The sequence below is a fragment of the Diplotaxodon limnothrissa genome, linkage group LG19 (assembly GCF_057381915.1).
Source record: "Diplotaxodon limnothrissa isolate DT_005_m linkage group LG19, D_limnothrissa_male_GT1.1, whole genome shotgun sequence".
NCBI classification, from domain to species: Eukaryota; Metazoa; Chordata; class Actinopteri; order Cichliformes; family Cichlidae; genus Diplotaxodon; species Diplotaxodon limnothrissa.
The window spans coordinates 21,796,146-21,818,335 of record NC_140614.1 but is presented as its reverse complement, the minus strand read 5'-3'; the positions used below and the strand labels follow the sequence as shown (position 1 = coordinate 21,818,335).

Sequence of the window (22,190 nt, the reverse complement as noted above, 5' to 3'; positions counted from 1 at the left end):
CAGCCTGTTCCAGGCTAAATTTGTATCTACTCAGACGGACTTTAAAGTTACTAGTTTGGGTCAAATCAAGAACAATCCTGAAACTGTACAGGTCATGCCTGTGTGTCTTTTTTAATGGGACCGTGTTGCTAGAGTTCAACTGACTGTGTCTCCACATCTGGCCAGGTTTCTACGGGGACAGGGACCAATTGGTATTTGGGAATCTTTAAACAATAAAATGGTAAAACAACATAGGAGTGATCATACATGATGCACACAAGGAACAGATGGTGTTCTCACACATACTCTCTGTATTAGGGTGGCACAGTGGTGCAGGGGTTGGCAGCGTTAACTCACTGTAAGAAGTTTCCTGGTTTAAATCCTGACTGGCTGTTTTTAGGTAAACTCTGCATGTTCTCTCGATGCCCGCGAGGGTTTATGAATCCATTGTTAACACTTTGAGAGCTTAGAAAGACCAGAAAAGTGCTAAACAAATGCAAGAACTGTTAGCGCCTGCAGTGGATAACCAAATAAGCAAATAAGAATCTATTTATTCTGAGATCACTGACATTAAAACAGGATTTATAAAGAGGTTTTTGGGTGGGTGTCATAATATAATAAAGGCACTACAGCTGCCATTACACTGAGTGCGAGAAACACGTGTCCAGGACATACACGCACAGAAATTTTCCAACCACTGCTATGATTGCATAGATCACTTTTTAATGAATTGTTTTTAAGTGTGTTTTGTGTTTTCAGTGTCAATTAATGTTAGCTAATGCTAGTATTGCTCATTACAGATAATCAAAATGAGGATTTTTATATGAGGCAGAAGTGAGAGTAGTGTTTAACAGTTGTAATCATTACATAATAAACCCAGGCAGCTTGCCATTTTCACTTACAATATATGAATCATTATGGCGGTTATGTTTTCATGTCTTGGGTCATATTATTACACATCAGTAGAAGATTTTCTCTAAAATCCAAAGCCAAAGCCAAACAAAGCACTCTACCTGCTCTCTGAAGTGTTTTTAAGGGTTAATCATCCATGTATTAATGTTAGATGTGCTATTTATATATTCTAAATACATCTGTAGTTTAAAATTTGGTATAGACAGTTATGAGGGAACAGTTGGCCCATGCCCAAACTGGTAAAGGCCATACCGTGAAAGCATGACATATGAACAGCATGTAAGGGTTGAGAGAGAGAGAAAACTTGTCCTTCCATTTAACTGTTTTCTCCACAGCAACATAAAAGAGTGCAAGGCCAGTCTCTGTGTAGCTGGTAATGATTTGTAATAACTTGTTACAATGATCACTCAGCAGTGTGGATGTCAGCACTTTTACCACCTGCGTATAAAATTTCCACACAAATGAAATGTAAATGTTAAATAAGTTCACATAAAATAGCTAAAAGAAAAAGTGCTTCCACTTATCACACAGATAAACATCTGGTAGGAATCCTCCAGGGCTTAAAAGTAAAGGAAGCCAATGATGTGTCAGAAAATGCAGTTCCTCAAAAGGCCACTTGAGGCTTCAATGCGAGTCAACCCAGATGTTACAACAGAAATATGGCACTATTTTGCTCCATATATTAATTTGAGAAGCACTCACACTTCTCTAAATACAAAGGTTCTTTTCTGTTATGCACCAACTGTTCTATGATAATGATTTTCTCCGTTGCTCCTTTAAAGTATTTTCATAGAACCAAAAAAAAAAAAGTTTTTCTTTACACTTTTAATTGTTTATGGGCCTTTAAAACCGTTTTTAACAGTTGGGTTCATCATTGCTTTTACCTCAACTGAGAGAGTCTAAATATTTCTCCAAAAACTTAAAGAAGCGTTACATACACCTTACTGCCACGGTGGTCCCTGCTGGGAGATTCTTCTGGCAGCTAAAACCTGCACTGTGTCTGCTATAATTGGCCATTATCTCCAGAGACATAATGTGACAAGTTTCCAACACTCTAGGCTACAATGAGACTTAAAAAGCAAGACTGGATTCCTACTACTAACATCAGGATGAAAGAAATAAAGGCTGGCTTGTCAGGCACTGCTCACTGCTCGTGAGCTGTGAGCAGTGCCTGAATATATAATATAACCAATATAATATAGCCAATATAACCAATCCAGCCTTGCATGCTATTTCTGTCTCTATGCTCAAAAATAAATAAATAAATATATATATGTTCATGAGACTAGTCCACAAATGAATGTCCTGGAGGATTCACATACTGCTTTAATGTGGCATGGAGAACAACTTGTTGAGTGAGCGGCCGAGGTCAATATTACAATTTCTGAGATATTTCAGGGATTGAGGTGCAGGTTATTAACACATCTCGCATCTCGCTGGGCCCACTGATGAGAGAAATATGTCAATTTCACAAATAGGATTAGCATCACTAGCAAACAAAGAAAGAACAGGTAATTTGTAGAATAGAACAGAATTTAAGTTAATTCAGTGATTAGAACAGAAAGCGATTCAAGGCATTTTGCAAGTCAATGGGGTTTAAATCTCACCTTAATTAAGATAAAACCTATAATACCCCCCCCCCCCTTTTTTTTTTTTTTAAATCTTGGTTCTGTCACTTTAAATATACAGCTGGAAGAAACAAAACAAAGTAAGTGGCTTGTCAAAGTACGAAGACATCCACAGGATTGCAGCAATGGAAAAAGTACTGTTACAGTTTATATTTTGGAGATGAGGTGAATGTTTGAATGAAGATTAGGCTGAAATTACTTTAAGGCACTGGAGCTCAACAAAATGCATTTTAAAATGGTTGTTGAGCTGACTGATTGCAATCACAATGTTTACGTTTTATGTTGACATGTGTTCACAGATTAAGCCCGGGCCATTAAATGATGTCAAACAACAATTTGAAAGGTACAGAGTATGAAGTTAAGAGTTCCTCTCTGGTTACTTCCCAGCTCATGCCATTTGAATCAGTTCATAATGGCTTAATTTCTCCTGACATAATCGGTATTCCTCGTGCTTCCAAAACTACACCTGGCTGACCAACAAGTAGAAAGCTCTGCAAAAGCTTAGACATTTCTTATAACCTGTTTGTCCTTACTGATTAAAAAAATCCATTCATACTTGTACTTTCAAAAATGTACTTTCATGTACTTTTCAGTCATCTTTTAACATTTCAACTGCTATACTATTTATGAGTTAAATGTAAAACAGTTAATATGAACTATTATCAGGGCACCAGAACCTGAGTAAAATGCCTCTGCTATGGCTGTAAGAGAGCAGCGAAGGCAAGAGCATTAAAACAGAATCTTTGTGTCATTAAGCAATTTCATCCACTAATATTAGAAACAATGATATATATATATATAATTCCAGCTCCATGAAATAAAAAAGCCGGACAAATGATGACCACAGACACTTCTAGATCAATTTTTAGACTCTCTTATGATGACAAGAGTGGACCAAGCCAATTAAAAAGACTCTTTTATTACCTCCGTTTTTGACCGTGGCCTTCAACGAATCAAACTCACATCTACTTCTAAACAAACAAAAGTAAAAAGGTGCATTTAACATCACTTTAATAAACAATTTAGGTGTATTTTAAGCCATAATTTCTATTAAAATAGAAACTGCTCTTCTTGAATCAATAAATGCTGTATACAAGACAAAGCCAAGACAAGACTGTCAACTATCTTGTTTAAGCCTTACAGTAGAAAATCCAGCTGAAGGAAGCAGGAGAGGAGTTTTTCTCTGTTTATATTACAGCCAAATGCTCAGCGAACACACCACTATGCAACAGGCTGACAAACAGCTTAACTTGGTTTCTTCAGTATACTATAGCAACTGATCTTCTGAGCAACCGTTACACAGAGCTCGGATTGAAATGGATTTGCTTTTACACTTCTTTCTGTTACTATGTTCAAAACTGGTCTGTACAATAATGTGGGGCATGCTGCCTTATTAAAACTGAATGGACTGTTATGTATATGCAAATTGTCAACGACTGCAAAGCACTGATCTCTACATGGCTTTCGGAATAGAGTAATTTTCTGCTCAACGACCGTTTAGCAGTTTAATTATTTTGTAAAAAAAAAAAAAAAAGGATTCAATTTGGGCAAGAATGTGGCCTATAAATTCACCTCAGCGGTGATCTCTAACTGTAAACCATCATCAGTGTCTCCTCTCTGTGTGAATGTGGTCTCTACAATATACATTTGACACCACTTTTTATGACAGCAGACGCTATAAAGAGAAAGTGGCACAGTGAGGTATCTCTGCTCTTTAGTCATACGTGATTTATCCCTGAAGAGTCCTACAGCAGTGTCAAGGGTGAATGCTGGCTGCTCAAGGATATTGGTCTACTTTAGTCAGGCAGGGTTTAAATGGATTCAATTAACTTCAATCTTGGTGGACCTAGTGGCCTGAGGGATCATCCAATGATGGGAAAATGAGAGGGTCAATCCCCCAGACGGCACACCAAAGTAACACAAGCGTCCTAACATACTGAGAGCTAAGGAAATGTGATTCACAAGCTTGGCTGTATGTGTGTACACTTTTGCTAAATTAAGCAAAATGTGCATACAGCACTACGAACTGATGAAATGCTGATTTTACTAAAGGGCTATAACAAATTCCTGATGTCTGTTGAGCTGATTAAGCTGTTGCCTACAAGCACCTGAAAATATACAAGGTAGACAAATTGCCTAGATGATCTGGGACGGTGTCATAAAGCACTGCAAACATCTACAGTATGCACGTGTCAAGTATACTGCAGCAGGTGAATGTAAGACAAATAGCCTGCATCAAGTCAGACAGCTTCATTCTAAGTTGGAGAAGAGAATGAGGAAGTGCCCGTTTTCTCACAGCTGTCAGTTGCTTAATCTTGTTATTATCTTCTTATTTTTTGCTCTTTCTGATCTTTCATTCTTCTGCATCAAGTAAGACATTATCATGGAGCTGAAGTCTTTATTTTTAATCAGAAACACTAAGCAAAAACCATAATGGAAAATTTCATAAATCCTAGAGGAGAGATGACATGTGGGTAAATGAAAAACCCATTAAAATAACATTAGCGCAGATCTAGCTCACTTTGCTTCAAAGTCCACTGGACTTCGCTGAGGATACGTATATAATCATTCCAAAAACAAGCATTTTTTGAAGTGCAGATTCACTGTACAAGTAGCTGCAGTGACGAAAATCATTAATTGGCTAAGGTCATAAGACTAATGCATGCAACGATCAGTGAGAAGCTTTGAGACACAGCCCAAATGTAATTAAGAGAGAAGCACTTACAGGAACGACTTGCGTCATCTGTGAATGGCAACAAGCGGTTGTAACTGACGTACTGTATGATGGATAATTAAACAGAACGTCATATTGCCTGCAATTACAAACCACTGGAGGAAATCTGGTAAATACGAGGTGTTTTCTGTTGTACAAAACATTTTGGCGAGTGGCCAACACCCAGTCAACAGTTCAACTCTGAATAAGCTCCTCAGTTTTAAGACTTTGCAGCTGCAGGGCCAGTGAGCCCATGCAACATTATGATTAGGAAAACATGTCAGCTTTAAATATTTTAGTTAGCCCAGACCTCTTCTACTTGTCAGACCCAGCAATAGTTATTTTTTGTTACTGAAAATGCTTCAGTGAGCATCAGATAGAGGAGTCCTTCTATACCCTGGTACCTCATCGCAATAGAGCAGCTCACTGTTCATTTCTGCAAACATCCGTTACAAAGTTGGGGTTTGGGTTTGCTCAAATACTTTTGGGAAATTATAAACATCTTTTATTTCTCTTGGTATTTTCTAAATTTATGATATTATCAGATTTCAAATGAGATCTTTTTTGTGTGAGGTGCAAGTTTCTGTGATAAATACAGACCTTAAAGCCATCATCGCCTTGTAATAAGTAAAGCTAAGTCTTAATTTAATCCAGTCTGCCAGCTTCTCACACTTAAGGTGTGAAATACAAGATGAAAGTCAAGAAACAATTATGACAGAAGAAGGAGAAAGCAGATTAATACTTTATTAGCAACAGAAAGACGTGCTACTCTGCAGCAACTGTTATGTTAATAATAAAACATGAGATGAAAAATATAAAGAGAGCCAGGTTTATGTATTTTTATTGTGATTAAAAGTAGCAGTTACCACCACTAAAAATAGAACTGTGGAAGCACTGAAGTAACTGTGGCTACTTTACAACAGCTATTACTTTTCGTTTATTTCCCTTGGTATTTTCTAAATTAATCTGGCCTCAAACAGGAACCAAAAGCAGAAAACATCTATCTGTGTGAGGTGCAAAGAGAAACAAAGTTCATCTTTTAAAAAGTAATGCTGCGCCTTGATTTAATATGCCAATTTGCTGGCTTTCTACAATTTAAATTACTACCTTGCACGGCATTCAAGACAACACCAGAGCGAAAGTCGAGAAACAATTATGATAGATGGAAAATAAAACAGAGAGCCACTCTTCTGGAAGTACGCTGGCAGACCAGACACAACTATGTTTATCTTCCTTGTTTTTCTTTTACAAGCAAAGGATGACAACAGCAGGCAGTAACCTGCATGATCCGTACGTGCCGTACCCAATAACCAACAACAAATGTGTAGTTTCAGCAAAGCAAAAGCCGACACCATGTACAACGCGTACAAGCAACACTTTTAATTCATGTGAGCTGGCACCTAAACAGTGTGTCCTCACTAACACTCAACAGTATGCTATGAGTTTGCATTTTGAAATCAATAAATGACACCAATTTATGACTTCTCTGAGTTTAGGTACAAACAGTTAAAAACACATTTTTGTCATATTTCTGACAACATGTGTTTTCTTATTTTCATGACAGATGGTCAAATAAATTTGACAAGCACAGCACATCCTAATTTTAAAAACATTAGGCTGATGTTTGAGCCATTACTATTATCAAACAATTGTTAACAGAGGTGGGTGTGCTTGAGGTAAAACTAGTAGATTAATCAAATTTAATGAAATTTTAACCAATTTTGTAGCATTTTTGTTTTGTCCCATATGACTATACTGTTCCACAGTGTCACCAGAGGATTGGTAATCATATCTGTTATACTGTAGGACAGGTAGTGTACATTGGATTTAGAAAACTATCTTCTTTTTTTTTTTTTTTTAAACAAATACAGCTACCTTGAGATTCTTTTGATTTACAGTGATGAATAGAAGTGTGTTTCTCACCTACTGATTTTTCTCTGCTTTTGTTCTCTCAAGGATTGTGGGAATAAGGCCCAGCATATAATCACAGTGTCAAAGAAGTAAACAAAAAGTGATTTTTTTTTATTGCTCTCAGCTACAATAAAGACAAAAGCAGCAGCTCCCAAGCCTTTAAAACTTCTCCAGTGATGGCCAAACAGCCCCGGACTTTTAAGCTTAAACCAAAATTGGTCCCCGTGGGCCACGTCTACAAGCTGAAACGCCAGGACAATAACTGCACTTTATCATGCTGCCAGGCTCCATACATACTGAGAGCAAGGAGCCATGGCCTTATAATGCGGAACAGCCTTGAGGCCAACTGTGGCTGTCTGGTTTAACCAGATTATGATTATGTCACACGGGAGATTACCAGACATTATCCAACATAGAAAGTCATGGTCATGTTCCTGCACACACATAGAGACACAGTCACCAAGCACACACATGCACAGCCATCTGTTATTGCCACAAACTACTGTATGCTCGTTTTCTGCAGCACACAAAGATTAAACCTAGCAAAGAGGAGGGGAGGGGAAGGATGCTGTGTGAACAGCACTCGCTGATAAGATCTCTGCTGAAAAATAGATTTTCTTTCCCAATCTCCTGAGAACTACCTCTGTGAATAAAGGATAAACAGATCATAAGAAAAGAAAAAAAAAGAGGGGGGAGGGTGCATGGCAGTGGAACAGCTTAAGAGAGACAGATGAAGCAGAGAAGAGGCAATAAATGTTTCTCCCTCTGTGCGTGCAATGGCTGCCTGCTCGGTTGTAGCGGACGCAAAATGGAGCCACGAAACTGAGGACAGAGGGTGGGGGAGATCAGGGGGCAAACAGGAGGAGGGGGTAAGGTGGGAAAAAAAGGAGACAGTGTGACAGCAGTGCTGAGGGGGGAGAGGGAGGGGAGCACAGTGTCTAATTTGTTCTTCTCTCATCTGTCTGGGCACCCTCTCTCACCTTGGCCCAGATTTACAGTCTATACTTCATATTCTGATATAAGAAGAAGAAAAAGAAAAAAAAAAAAGGAAGAAAAAAAAATGCTGTAATGTTGCAATAACGTGCAGGCAGCTGAGGAGAAAATGACTGCCCAGATACAGACTGCAGCTAAGTGATTCAGAAGAAGAGGCTAGCGAGCTTTGACTGAAGCAGATGGCCGATTTAAAAGAGAGCTTCAAGGAGGTAGAGTATGTAAATCTCAGCCAGGTGTCTGACACAAATGTCAAGACATAGACATTTAAAACAAAAACACAAAGAAAAGAGCAGCTAGCTGGATTCGTACTCAGTGGTATATTCAATAATGTTTTTAGACTAGCTGAGAAAAGAACAGAAGCTTTCTCTCTACTAGCGGTGGAGTGTTTTAGAAAACACATAATAAAGAGATCATTACTTTATATCTGTGCTGCCACCAAGTCCATTAGGCAGCAAGTCAAACTGCAGACACGCGTTACTGACAACATTTGGACAATAGCTCGTTTATATGACTGCTAAGAGCAGAACTAATGATTTTTCATTTTGTGCCATTGGTATTTGTGGCAATCATCGACAAACTATTTAAAGAAACAGTGTGCAGGCTTTCAGTTGATGTTTTTTCAGTGGTTTTGAAAACGATTAGGTAGATAATAATGCATTCAGAGAGCCCTTGGATTTAGAGCTGAAAAGCTTTAAAGTCTCTCTCTCTCTCATTCATATATATATATACCCGGTATATATATATATATATATATATATATATATATATATATATGATATTTTCCTGTTCTTTATCTAATGACCACAATTATAGTAGATATAGTGATTTGTGAATGAATTTATAAAATAACTGTGTCAATAACTGTATGAACATTTATTAAAAGCATTTGCTAGTTGTGTTCTCGCTTCAGGAAAAGCTGCATTTCTCCTCAGGACACTGCTCTTCCCATACAACGTATTGCTGTTAGTAGTGGTTGGCAGCTCTGATTGGGCTCTGAGCACAAAGCCAAGTAAGGGAGACCGCCCAGTAAATCCTGTTCAAGAAGCCCAGGATGAAAATCAAAGTGTACTGAAAAACACATGCTGGTAAATCAGAACTAGAGCTCAGGGTTGTGAACCTCTGGATAAATCACATTCTGCAATATTTTTGAAAGGTTACATGCTTAAACAAGCAAAGCTGGCAAATACTGTCCTCAAATGTGAAGATTTGCTGTTCAGAACTTAAAACAGCCACGTTTTCTTATCTGTGGTTTTTAAATAAGGATAGATTAAGAATTCAAACACCACCAAGTTACCAACAAAGAAATGAATAACTCAGAAATATACTGTCATTGTATTTACATGCAAAGATTAAAAACTAGATTTTATACTCAAAAATCTTTGTTATTGTTGTTTTTTTGGGCTCACTGACATTGAGTTTTGAGCTAAACACTGACCATACCTGGACATTTTGGCTGATACAAAGTAATCCAAGCATGTCCAAGTACAAATTTGAAACGTTTAAGGAAACAGTTCATGAAATGTTTGTCTGAGCCTGAACTGGATGGTTTGGTTTGTATGTGGACAGCACTGGGAAGACAATGTGCAGGGAAATTTATAAAAAAAAAGAAAAAAAAAAGAAAAAAAAAAAAGAGGTTTACAGGTAAATAATCTGTAAATAATCAGCTAGATTGGGCAGGGCAGCTCCTAATCCAGAGCACACAGAGCAGATGGGAATCCAATATTATGAGTGCAGAGTTAAGAACAAAACCAAACAAACGTCTATTAGTAGATCTTCTGTCACATCTCGATTCTTTATAGGCCTCAGTTGAGTTTAAAGCAGGGATGAATCCATAACTTTTTTACTTTTAAGTTCTAAAATACTTTTCATGGTTTTAAAACTAGTTTTAGCTTCCAACCCTGCAGGAAAGCTCCCTCTATTAGTTCACGTTGCTGCAATTCTTGTCTTGTAGTGACCATTTAATTTCCCCCTCTACAGTCAGAGAATTGACTTGGCACAAGCCAGGGAATCAATATTAAGTAAGACTGTGTACAAATAGCACTGACCGCTGAGACAAACACTTCCGCAGCTGATACTGAGGAGGTGGTGTTTGCTCTCACTTGAAGCTGGTTGTTAACCTCGGTCGTATAAATGACACCTTAAGGATTTGCAGGTCTGGTCTGGTGTCAAATTTAGATCGGACTGCTCTGAATGTAAATAACAAATCAAATACCCCCCCGGGCCGAGGCGGGAATTTACTCATGTCCCGGACAGCAAGGAAGCAAAACAGAGGTTAGACTAAATGCCTCAAAACGAGTCAATAATGCATCATAACCTCTCTTTTCATTTTATGGACTACAGTCCTGGAGGAGCCGCAGATACATTTCACACCTCTCAATCAATGTTTATGCACATCCAGGACTTTCTCTTTATTATACTGCTGGCTATTGCTTTAAAAGAAATTTTTCACACAGGGATTAGGGAACTGAGAAACGCAGACTATTCGGTGCAGCAAGCTTTTCTTCTTTTTTATTTTTGTTTTTTATGCCCTGAGCTGTGGAAACAGCTGCCTGGGGGATACGAACATAGCTTAACCTGGTGATGTTTTTTAAGATAAAATTGGAAGCTAATTTTTAAAAAGTTGATTTATTTATTATTCATACATGCATCATTTATTTTTACAGCCTAATTATCACTAGCCAGTCACTTATAAAGCAATTTGATTACCAGCAACTTGTGTGAAAACAATCTATGCCTCTTTTGAAGAAAAAGAAGCACAAAATAAATGTTCTTAAAAAATATATTCCAATTATATGCAGCTTGTTACAAATATATTAACCTAGAATTTACTATGAACTGTGATGTTTTCTATATCGTTTTTCTCCATTACATAACAGTGTTGCCCTACTTTTTTAGTAGACCAGCAAACATACGCTTGTTTGTGCATCGGTAGGTCACGCAAATGTTTACAACTTTTCTTTATTACATATTATTAGTTATTTATTATAATTTTGGGGAATTTACTCATAAGATAGCCACCATATAGAAATCACTGCTTGCACTACTTTTTAATGCCACCTTGAACTCTCTGCTGCATTCAGAGAGAGAAGAAGTGCTGTGGGCAGGCATTTCTTCAAGCTGGCTGTCAGAGGCTTGGTTTTTAATAAGGTGTTCCAGTCCACAAAGCTCGACTTTACATTGCTGATGTAAAATGAACTGCTGTCAGTTTCAGCAGAGCAAGAAATCCAATCAGACAGGAACAAAATCGTCTGCCCTAACAGCAGAAGACAGATGACGCACGCCAAAACATCTACTTAAACAATGTGTAATTCTAGGTGATAGAGTGGGAAATTAGATGATGTTTTAAACTGATTTCCTCTTTACTCCTCCTGCAAAATATGGCCCGTATTGAAAATGTCATCTAGCTGTTTAATGTTTATGAACTTTTAATATTTAACAGCCCCCACAGAAATAATCTCAAACTATTACTGCAGATGTGCAAAAGGTGACAAAAACACCCCCACTTTGTTGCTGGATATTTTTTTTAAATGATGGAAATAAAACAATGTTTCACCTGTTATGCCTCCAGCAAGAGGAAACTTCGGGGGCACATTGTTATGCTGTTGTTGTCTCATGTTTCTATGGATTTTCACATCACTGATAGAGCTTGACTGAAAAATAAGGAAGCAAGCAATCATGCAGTTGATATTTGTGATCTACTACAATCTTCTATGTATCAAAAGTAAAAGGTTATTCATATTTTACAGTTTATTTACCAATTTAAATTTTATTAAATCCATTAGGTAAGTAGAAGTAGCAAGCATAATTACACTTTAATGCAAAAATACACTTAAGAGTGAAGGGCAGAAACTGAAAAACAAAAAGGCTACAACTGTAACAAGCTATGTGAACACAGGTTAAATGAATAAGGTTGGGGAGACCAAGCACAAAAGTCTGGAAGGAAACAGAATGGAAAATCTGAGGTGATTTAAAATGTCAAATTAAAACAGGAAATACAAAGAACAACTAACGTCCGGCACTGTAAAACCTTTATCGACAATAGACCAAGTGTCATAGAATACAAATATATTTGAGTCACCTGCAAAAGATACAGATGAGTATTAAAATGTGACCTATTTGAGAAAATAATACATTCCACTATTCACTAAGAGTGGAAAATTGAGTCTATCAGAAGCCTTAGCCCTGTTAGAACATTAGCAGAGTCACAGCTGCTAACAGCTGAATAGCTTATTCATAAAAAATTTAAAAAAATAAAAAATCAGAAAAACTGACTTGAAGCTCAAAAAACAGCCGTCAAGTCGCAGGCAGGTAGTGCCAGTAAAATGGAAACTATTACTCAGCCTGTCGTTCCATCACTTAAGCTGTGACATCGATGACGGTAAAACACAGCTGAAAAACCTTTGATGTAGAAACACTGTCAGGGTAACTATAATAGTCCCATATCAGGGAGTCAAAATAGCCTAAATATATGTTATATATGTTGAAACACTGCAAAGAAAACCTTTCAGATCCAGGATGGAATACAATTTTTCTTCCTGAAAAGAAAAATTAAGATCTTGACTCTTGGAAATAAATGGTTTATACTATTTTCTGTGCTCTTGACTCTTGACAGCCAGTGCCAGCCAAACAGCTGAGCTGTGTCAGCAAACACGCTTGCATGTCAGGAGGTAAAATCAGCTTGTTCGGGCTAGCAAGCACTGAGCCACTATATAGTAATACCAGTGAGAGATCACAACCCTCCAAAAACACACACAAACACTCTCTCTCACGCATACACAGAGCAAAGCACATCTCCTCTCATTAGTGCTCACCCTGACAACCGAGGAGCTTTTAACAGATAGATTCTGAATACAGATTTTGCTGCCTTATGGTAAAGACCTCATGAGTTGACATCATCTCATTAAACCCATCATTATGTCAAGATTGCATTACTATATTATTTATAAAACATGCCATTTTCCTTTTCAAACAGTCTAGCAATGATACTCAGCCTAGTATTCCTTTGTACGCACTATATCAGGGAATAGATAATACTGAAAAATACTGGGTTAATATACATATACATCGACTGGTATTGTAACATCTTGGTTTAATGTGAGCTAGGATAGTTAAAAATCAAACAAACAAAAGCAACAGTTCTTCAAAAAAAATCTCTTGTTTCTTGTTGATAGTGCAAACACATACTTTACATATTTCTGTGCTTTGACTTGTAATTTTTTTTTCCAGATTTCCTCACTTGTAGTGTGGGCTTTGATATCTCTACAGCTCCCTGAATATTGAAACGACTAATGGCCTTCTATATCTTTATTTAAAATGCCATCAGCATGCCCAAGCACACACTTCTATGTTAATAAAGCTTACTCCTAGCCAGCAGCTCAATTCTTTGTTATTTCATTCAAGAAGAAAACACTATGCAATGCAAGACCCTTTCAAAACATTTTTCCTTGTGCATGTGTAATGGGTAATCAAACCGGCAATCGATGCAGTGCCATTCCATGTCCATGTATATTGCATTACATAACCCATAACAAAAGATGTACAGTTGTTCTTTATGATCATGCTCTAGCCTATTTAGACTCCTCACTGTTACTTCCAGACTCCAGTAAGTAATTTTATAACAAAAAACAAAACCCACTGTGCCATTTGACATATTAAGTCCAGTTGGTATATTCAAATATTAACATGATTTCACTTTGTTTACTTATCTATCTTATGTCCAGAGCCACGCTGAAATTAGACTTGGACATTACAGACATTTTATTGCTCACATAAACTTTACTAGGGTGGGAGACTTTGTATATTAACAGACAATCAAATACAATTATTTTATTCCCCTCTGGATTGTTTTCTAATCATAATCTCTTCCCTCAAAGTTCAGTTGCTGCTAACCAGCCAACCCGGTCGTTGCAGTCTTGAACTTCCCCACTGGCTGGGTGTGCAGGTCGCGTTGTGGCCGTCATTGAGGGTCATTCCGCTGCCTTACCGAAAACTCTTTCATCCCTTGGTTGGACAGATTCAATTGCCACAGTCTTGAACTGCAACTCGTGACATCACTCCTTTTCCTGTTCTCAATGTTAAGGGCTCAGCAGGCAGAGAGCCAGTTCATGTGTTGCCACCATGAACTCAGTGATGCTAAGCCAAGACACTAGTGTAGGGTTGGATCAGGTTAAACTAGAAACTTCCCTAAGAGACCTTGGTTGTTAAGTATTTCCAGACGAGCACTTTATAAACTATATTACATAATAAATCTTTGAAGGAAAATTGATGTGTCAAAGTTTGTGAATAAATGCATATACCCCCCACCTCTACAAATGTCCACAAACACACAGCAGTTCCTCTATAAAGCCATGCCAGTTTTTAAATCTCTCCCCTTTCGCACTCTGCATGACCCCGCCTACTCTCGCCGCCTGTGACAGTGGCAATTATATTCTGTTGTGGATATGAACAGCTGGAAACTTCAGAGCCAACTAGTCATTCCTGTTATACTCATTTAAAGTCTGTCTGATGGGTGCAAGCAGAGTTGGTGCACTGAAGTCTGTATCGACAAGGATAGGGGCAGGGATAGCTCAGTAGGTAAAGTGGTCGCCCCATGATCGGAAGGTCGGCGGTTCGAATCCACTTAACGGCTACCCTGAGGTACCCCTGAGCAAGGTACCGTCCCTACACACTGCTCCCCGGGCGCCTGCTTAGTGGGCTGCCCACTGCTTCACTGAGTGAATGGGTCAAATGCAGAGAAAAAACAAGTAATTTCCCCATGGGGATCAATAAAGTATCCATTATTATTATTATTATTATTATTATTATGTGGCATGACAGAAAACTGACAGGCATGCATTTTTCCAACCAAATGGACCCCACCCTTTAACTTACTAACTTTAGTTAATTTTGCAATTTTTTAGAGTTAGTCATAGAGTTAAAAAGGGCCAACTAATATATCTAGTGTATACTGTTAGGTGCATGCTAAGCTAAAAGGGAGTCACCTGTGCTGCTCTGCAAGCCTAAGTGTTTTTAATACAGGTAATCCTATGTGTGTACTCTGCTCTGTCTGCATCTCATTTTGTTACTTTTACTTAGAAATTGAACATTTATCATCTTTTTACTTACTTACTTTTTAGAAAATACAGATATGCATTGTCTATTGCCAACCAGTCAAAAGGCCCACATTGCCTGCACCCTTGTGCCATAACGCTATAAATTCAGCTTGGCTTTGAAAGAACATCATTCTACTTGACAGTCAACAGGTCTGACAACAGCAATGAGGCTAATTACAATCCAGCAAACCGCAAAAGGAACGCCTGCAACGAACCAGCAGTGACAAAACTATTTCAAAAGCTTTCCAAAGGTTTATTCCATATTGACAGGAGCAAGCTGCAGGGCTTATAGTGCACAACCACAGTGACACAACTTACGCTTCAAAAAATAAGGTGTAACGTGTGCACAGTGGAATTCTACTACAGTAAATATGTCAACTATCACCATAGCAATAAAAGTAATAAAACAAAGACTTCTGCGATTGCTGATAGGATGAATTCATTCAGAACTTTGAACCAAATACACCTATAAAAGATCTTCCATTATCTTCAGTAAAACATCGTTGTGAATGTGAAACGATAAATCAGTGCTGTTCTCACTTCTCAGGTGTTACATGGCTAATCGCTGAGAGTTTGCACATATGACAATACTACTTGTTTTTCTTCTTCTTCTTTTTGACTCTTGCAAACCACTGAAAGCTGGTTTTCAATGATAGTGCCATTTTTTTCCAGCATCTTAAATCAAGGTCACCATTTAATAAGCTCTGACAAATGTCAAAGCCATTAAATAATCCCCTGAGCTGTAACATTATAGGAATATGGCTCTAACAAAAAGCACGCTGCACTTGAGTGGTGAAAGCCTCTGGCTAAGAAATGATCAAGCGCTCATAACATAAATCAAGGTCTGCTCTTTACAATTTGATTCAAGGTCTAAAACAAAACTCTGATATGCTTGAATTATTACAGTATCTTATCGTCAAGATCAGTGTAGACGTAAAATCGTTCTGCAACACATTTGCCATAATTTAAAAATTACAACAAGCAGCATTATGTGTTCATAATACTAATTACAACTAATATCCAAGTCCTTTTTATTTTGGCTTTCTAGCTAGGGCAAAGAGCCAAGCGATTTCGAGGAACAGAGGAAGGATTATTCACCATTTCCCTTAATCTTCTGTTATTTAAAGGTTTAAACAATGACATGCTCAAGAAATGTCACCCAGTGTCAGCTTTGAATTGCTGTATTCTGAAGCCAAAGGGAAGGATATATATTTTAGCACTCACTGAATTCCGCAAATAGAAATGACAATTTTATGGACATTAAAATTTTACTTTTTATTAAACAGAGCACCTCTGTGTCTAGTATTACACCATTTAAACACATTCCATTAAGGTGGATACAAGTTAACCAGTAATTTGGGATCAAATAAGAACAGTTTTTCCTATTTACGTTCTAGGAACACTCTTGTACTACTACTACAGCTACAATGTGTTTTAGTGTGTTAGGATAGTACAGGAACAGGCAACAGCCTATATGGGTTCTTCTGCTGGAAAAGTAAACAAACTCTGTAGTGCAAATACCACTGAAACGTGTTTTGTCTGTGAGGCCTTACAGGGAAGTGTGATTGTGTGTGGTTATGCGTGTGCATGTGTGTTTAATTTTGGCAAACAGGTTTGGGCCTCACTCTGAAGGAAAATCTCTAGGATTGTAATAGAAATATGTGTAACCATTTTTAAGTTCATTTTTTTAATGATAAAAGACATTTTTGTTTATTAAATAGCCATAAATCACAGGAAAATCCTTCAACTTATGTTAGGTAAGGTATCGCACATTCATTAAAAACAACAACAAGAAACCCAAAACTGTCCTGACCAATTCACCTTACACACAAAATCACACCCCAATGGACCTTTCTTAAACAGGAAAAACCCTGGTATGTGCATTTCACTAAAAGAAAATTGCTCCCAATGTACATTACCACAAAACTGCAACCTAATAATGTAATCAAGAGGTAATTTGTGAGGACATTCATTGGGAATGTACTCAGGATTTCACAAACAGAGCTGGGACAGATTTTCAGTCAGGCAGATATAGTCATAGCACAGAGTCAAATAAATGCAGCCGTCAGCTGCATTTCCCCACAAAATTTCAAGTAGTACATTTGTATAAATTGCCTAAATACATTTTTACAGAAGTGGTAGTTTCCCTATTCCACTTGTCTGGTGGCAGCATGAAAATGATAAAGAACACCCACCGCTAGTGATGTGCGGATCGATCCTGAAATATCGATTCCTCCGATACCAGTCATTTATGTTCTAGGATCGATTCTCACATTAAAATATCGATATTTTTAATAATTGAGGGTTAATTTGTAGTTTATCATTAACAGCAACACAGTGGAAAGAAACTATAACATTCGGATTGTCTACATTCAAAGGAACTACTTCCTCTTCCGCCTTTCATAGTCATGTGCGAAATACGGCTGTATATATGTCTTGCAGCGCCTTGGCGTGCGCACTCACAACAATGGCTGAGCCTAATTGTGCGGACGTATTTTACCTCCACAAACAGCTGAGACGTGGTTTGAGATACATGTGGCAAAAACGTGCTCCAAGAGTGAGGTGTTGTGGCTATACTTTCCCAACCTTGAGACCTCAAAATTAGGGAGACAATCAAAAGGGCACATTTTACAGTGTTTATTTATCGGATAAAATACGCGAAATGTCACCGTTATTATTGGCCGGCCTGGAAACAGCGGGGGTGTCCAAATTCAGAGGCTGCTTCCACCTGAGGACCCGCCCTTCGCGGTCTAAAGAAAGCCGGGTAGTACGTCATGAGTTCCCTCGGTGGAGTGAAACTCAGCCGTCTGCTCCTTGCTCTCTAAAACATAACCGGGCGCTGGCGTAAACTCTCGACCATCTCACACTTTCTTTAATTAGTTTTCTGTTTGACGTTTATTCAGCTGTGTGAAAACCCCGGAGGAACCCACCCGAGGGATTAATAAAGTTAAATTTAATTTAAACATTTAAAAGCCAAACCGATTTACTCACGAACAAACAAAACACTGAAAAGGCCAAACAATTAACATTTTTAAATTATCAAAGTGACTTATATATCATGTTTAACCCGAGTAGTGAAAGCCTGCGGGGGTTTGAAGACGATGTGTCGATCGGCTCAGATATTTGAAGTTTACACAACTACATTCTCACCTGAAAACATGTTAAAAGTTGGGTTTTTTTGCGACCCAGAAAGAGAAATAAGAGTAATATTAAAACTAAGTAGCTGCCGCCATTGTTGGAAACTGGAATTGGCTCGGCCACGCTATGAATTCTGCAATATGGTTTTTCAATTTTGTTGTCCAGTTGGAAATTCGGGAGAATGGTGGCTCCGGGATTCTCCCGGAAAAATCGGGAGGGTTGGCATGTTTGGTTGTGGCAACATCACTAATCTTGTCAAACACCTCAGAGTAAATCATATCACAGAATATGAGGCGCGTATGTTGAGACGAATCGCGTCTCTCACGGAGTCCTTTAGTGCTGCAGGCAGGCAACGTATTCAAATAGCGCACAACTTCAGTTTTTTTTATTTCTATATGATGAACAAGTAATCTGATGTCCTGTAATCATTATGACGCTATAATTTGAGATACAATAAATAAAATACGTTTTTTTGTATAAAGTATCGGTATCGGATCAGTATCGTCGATACCACCCTGAAAAGTACTTGGTATCGGATCGGAAAGGAAATCAGTGGTATCGCACATCACTACCCACCGCCACAAATAAAAATCTAGTTTAATATCAATCTAATAATATTTGTAAGACTGCTTGAAGGCTAACTCTCCAAACATAGTAGATTAACAATGATTCAAATCAATGGAAGAAGCACTTACAGAAATATTTTTGCATTAATGCTATGATATACACAATCTCCCAGGTACTCACTTGTTGGTTAGTCCTAAAAAAAAGATTTATAAGATATTTTAGCGACTGATTATTATAACTATACAGCACGATATGCATGACAATTTTATGAAATACACATATATAGACAATATTATGGAGTTTTGCTATTAAAATGTCTACCCAGAATGTGCTTGGATTTTAGACAAATAAATAAAACTAGCCTAACATCTGCAGATGACAACAGACCATGATATACTTGTTACACTGGTTTATTGTGAAAAATGAGTCAAGAGCCTAACAGCTAAAACCCTTTCCAGGTCCCATCATGTTTTATTTGTTCGTAGTGTATATTTCTGCAGTGTGATAATGGAAGGCAAGCAGGCTGCAGATAGCAAACCAACACAGCCTGCATGAGAAATCACATGGTTGACTGTAAACAAAGCAGTTATGCAACAATCTGAGATTCATGCAAACTGCCAGCAGGCACTCTGACCCACTATAACCGATCGCCTAACTAGACTGCACTGGGTGAGCTGCACAGGGGTCAGTGTTGGAGGGAAGCTAGGACCGAAGCCTGTTTAAACCTGTAGGGGTAGCTGGTGGAGCCCATCCCCCCCCCCCTTATGTGACTCATGTTTCCCCGCTCAATGTTGCCTGCTTCCCGCACAGAAGGGGGCAGGAAAGGGGGGAAGAAGCGCCATAATAATTATGTAAAACATGCAGGAGTCCGTCTGCATGTTTGCACTGAAAAGCATGCATGTGCTGTCACTGACTAATAAAGCAACATGTTTATTTTGCTGCTTGGAAAGTCACCACGACTCCCAGGAACTTGAAGGCATGCTGATGTTGACACAAGGGGGTGGGAAAGAAAAAGAAAAAAGTAGAAACTGGGATATCTCACGTTGTGTATCTTGTGCGTATGCAAAAGGAAAAACTGCCAATTGGTTGATAACAACAATGTCAACAACAACGTGGCAAGTAGCGTTTGAGCTGGTGACAAACCAAAGCAAAGAAAGCAGCGCACGGCAGGAGGGCAATACTGTACAATCATAATACGGCTCTGCAAATGAGAGAAGGTGATGCTCTGAATCCTGCCTTGCAAAGACCATGAAAACACGTCACACCGCATGGCTCTTTATTTGTTGACAAGCCAAACTCCTCCGCCGGGTGGAAATCGGTGGCAAAACAGGCCGGTGCTGCGGCACACACTTGCCCTTCCATCAAGTTGTCTTGCCGAAAATTTTTGGGGCTAGCTCGCAAGCTAACGGCTCCGCTAGGCTACAATGTAAGTGAGGAAGAGAGAGAAAGCACATTCACCTCCGTTAGCCGCTAGCGCCCATCCCCCAACCAACCAGTGTTCCCTGTCTGTGTCCACCATCTTTAATCTGTGTTCCGTCTCACTTCCCACCGCACAAAACACGACAAAAACACAAGACACTCACCTTTAACGACCATCGCCAAATCGATTATCACCTTCCGAACTAAAAAATCGATTTTCGTTTTAATATCGTGCGTATTTTAATATTGAAAGTTGGCCGAGCGAGCGGAACCGCGCCTTGAGAGAAGAGCAGCAATCCTAAACCGCCATCTGGTGGTATTTTCCTCTCTGTGATGCAGCGGGAGCGGCGCAGCCTCAGACCGAGACACAGCTGCCCCCTGGCGGACACACCGAGCTGCGGCGGACACGAGCCTCCGGGGGCGAGCGGGGAGAAGGGAGGGACCCCGCCAACACATCGCTGACGGGGACGCGCACAGGAGCAGCGAGACTCCCCGCTTCTTTCCCAGTTGAGTTACTACTTTGAAGGGCTTGTCTGGCGAGAATTGCATATAAGAAGCCATTTAAAATTCTACAAACTACAAGCACTTACTGGTTGTCATCTGGAATATTACAGCTATACATTACACCTTTCTGTGTTCAAATAGGCTACATCACAAAACCCTTATGTAGTTCCTTTCTTCCTTATAATTATTTTTAATAAATATGAGTTATTCAGTACACCTAAGTAAAAGTGAGTGACAGGCATTTTTTCTTCAGAGCCCAGAGTAGCCTTTTTTCTATCCTTTTTTTTGGCTGACAAGCAGTCTGATAAACTCTAGGGTGTATTCTCTATAGATAAGGGACTACGATACTTCTTAGTTTCTAAAGTTGACAAAGTGTGACAAGGCCACACATGCATAAATCTTCTACATTAATGACCTTTGGCTTGTAGATTTTTTTTATGCTTTTCAGACTCACATCCTAGATGGAGAGTGACAAAAATAAGAGTGTGCATGTGCACATGGCCGAACTCCTACAGCAGGTCCTTGGGCTGAAATTGGATGTGCATAAACCCAATTACAGTCTGGATGTACTCACATTACTCACTCCAGCTCAACATGGCGTGATATTGCCAGAAAGGGAGGGTGATAGAGACACACAGACAGAAAAAGAAATTACTTCAGTTAATTATATTATTCCCACATCAGTGTCTTTAAGTGGATATCAAACACCAGCAGTGCATACTGCATGTGTGTGAGAGTTAGAGAGTGAGTGCATAAATCAAAAAGAAAGGCTGCTTAACCTTTATTACATCTTTTAAGATAGGGCAGTGATGCGTCTGCAAATGCACAGATAGACGCAAGAGCACACGCACAAACAGACCAACTGGTTATTCATTTGACGGATGCACTGTTTGCCATAGCAACGCCACATCTTGCCCATAAAAGCTGTAGCAAGATCCTCCCCTCAGGGCTATTTGACACACACATACAAACACATACACACACTCATGATTGTGTGGCTCATTCACTGACATAATACATTCCCTAACCTTAACCAACCCAAAAGGCCTCAGTTTTTCTTTCAGACCTTAACAACACTTGGGATGCATTGGGAAGGGTGTCTTTTGTTTCAGAATTACTGCAGCACTTTATGGAGCTTCTTATCATCAGAGGCCTACAATCTAACCCTGGCCAGCAGGTAATGCAAGAAAGCTCTGCATATGTGGCTCACCAAACTCAACAAACAGACTAAAAAAAGAGCGTTCTGTAGATTCTGTGCAACAGCATGCTACATTTATATCTCGTATTCGCTCTATGTTTTAATGCATTTATATATTTTTTCATTCTAGGCTTCCA

At 38.8% G+C, this 22,190-nt stretch overlaps 1 protein-coding gene across 1 annotated transcript in view; it reads right to left on the bottom strand.

Annotated features, from left to right (window-relative positions):
* Nucleotides 1-20,667, bottom strand: part of stag1a (STAG1 cohesin complex component a) — a 39,448-nt gene extending 18,781 nt beyond the window's left edge. The window contains exon 1 of the mRNA XM_085342388.1: nucleotides 20,516-20,667. The gene's annotated coding sequence lies outside the window, so the exon portion shown is untranslated. The remainder of the gene's footprint in view (nucleotides 1-20,515) is intronic.
* Nucleotides 20,668-22,190: the final 1,523 nt, after the last annotated feature.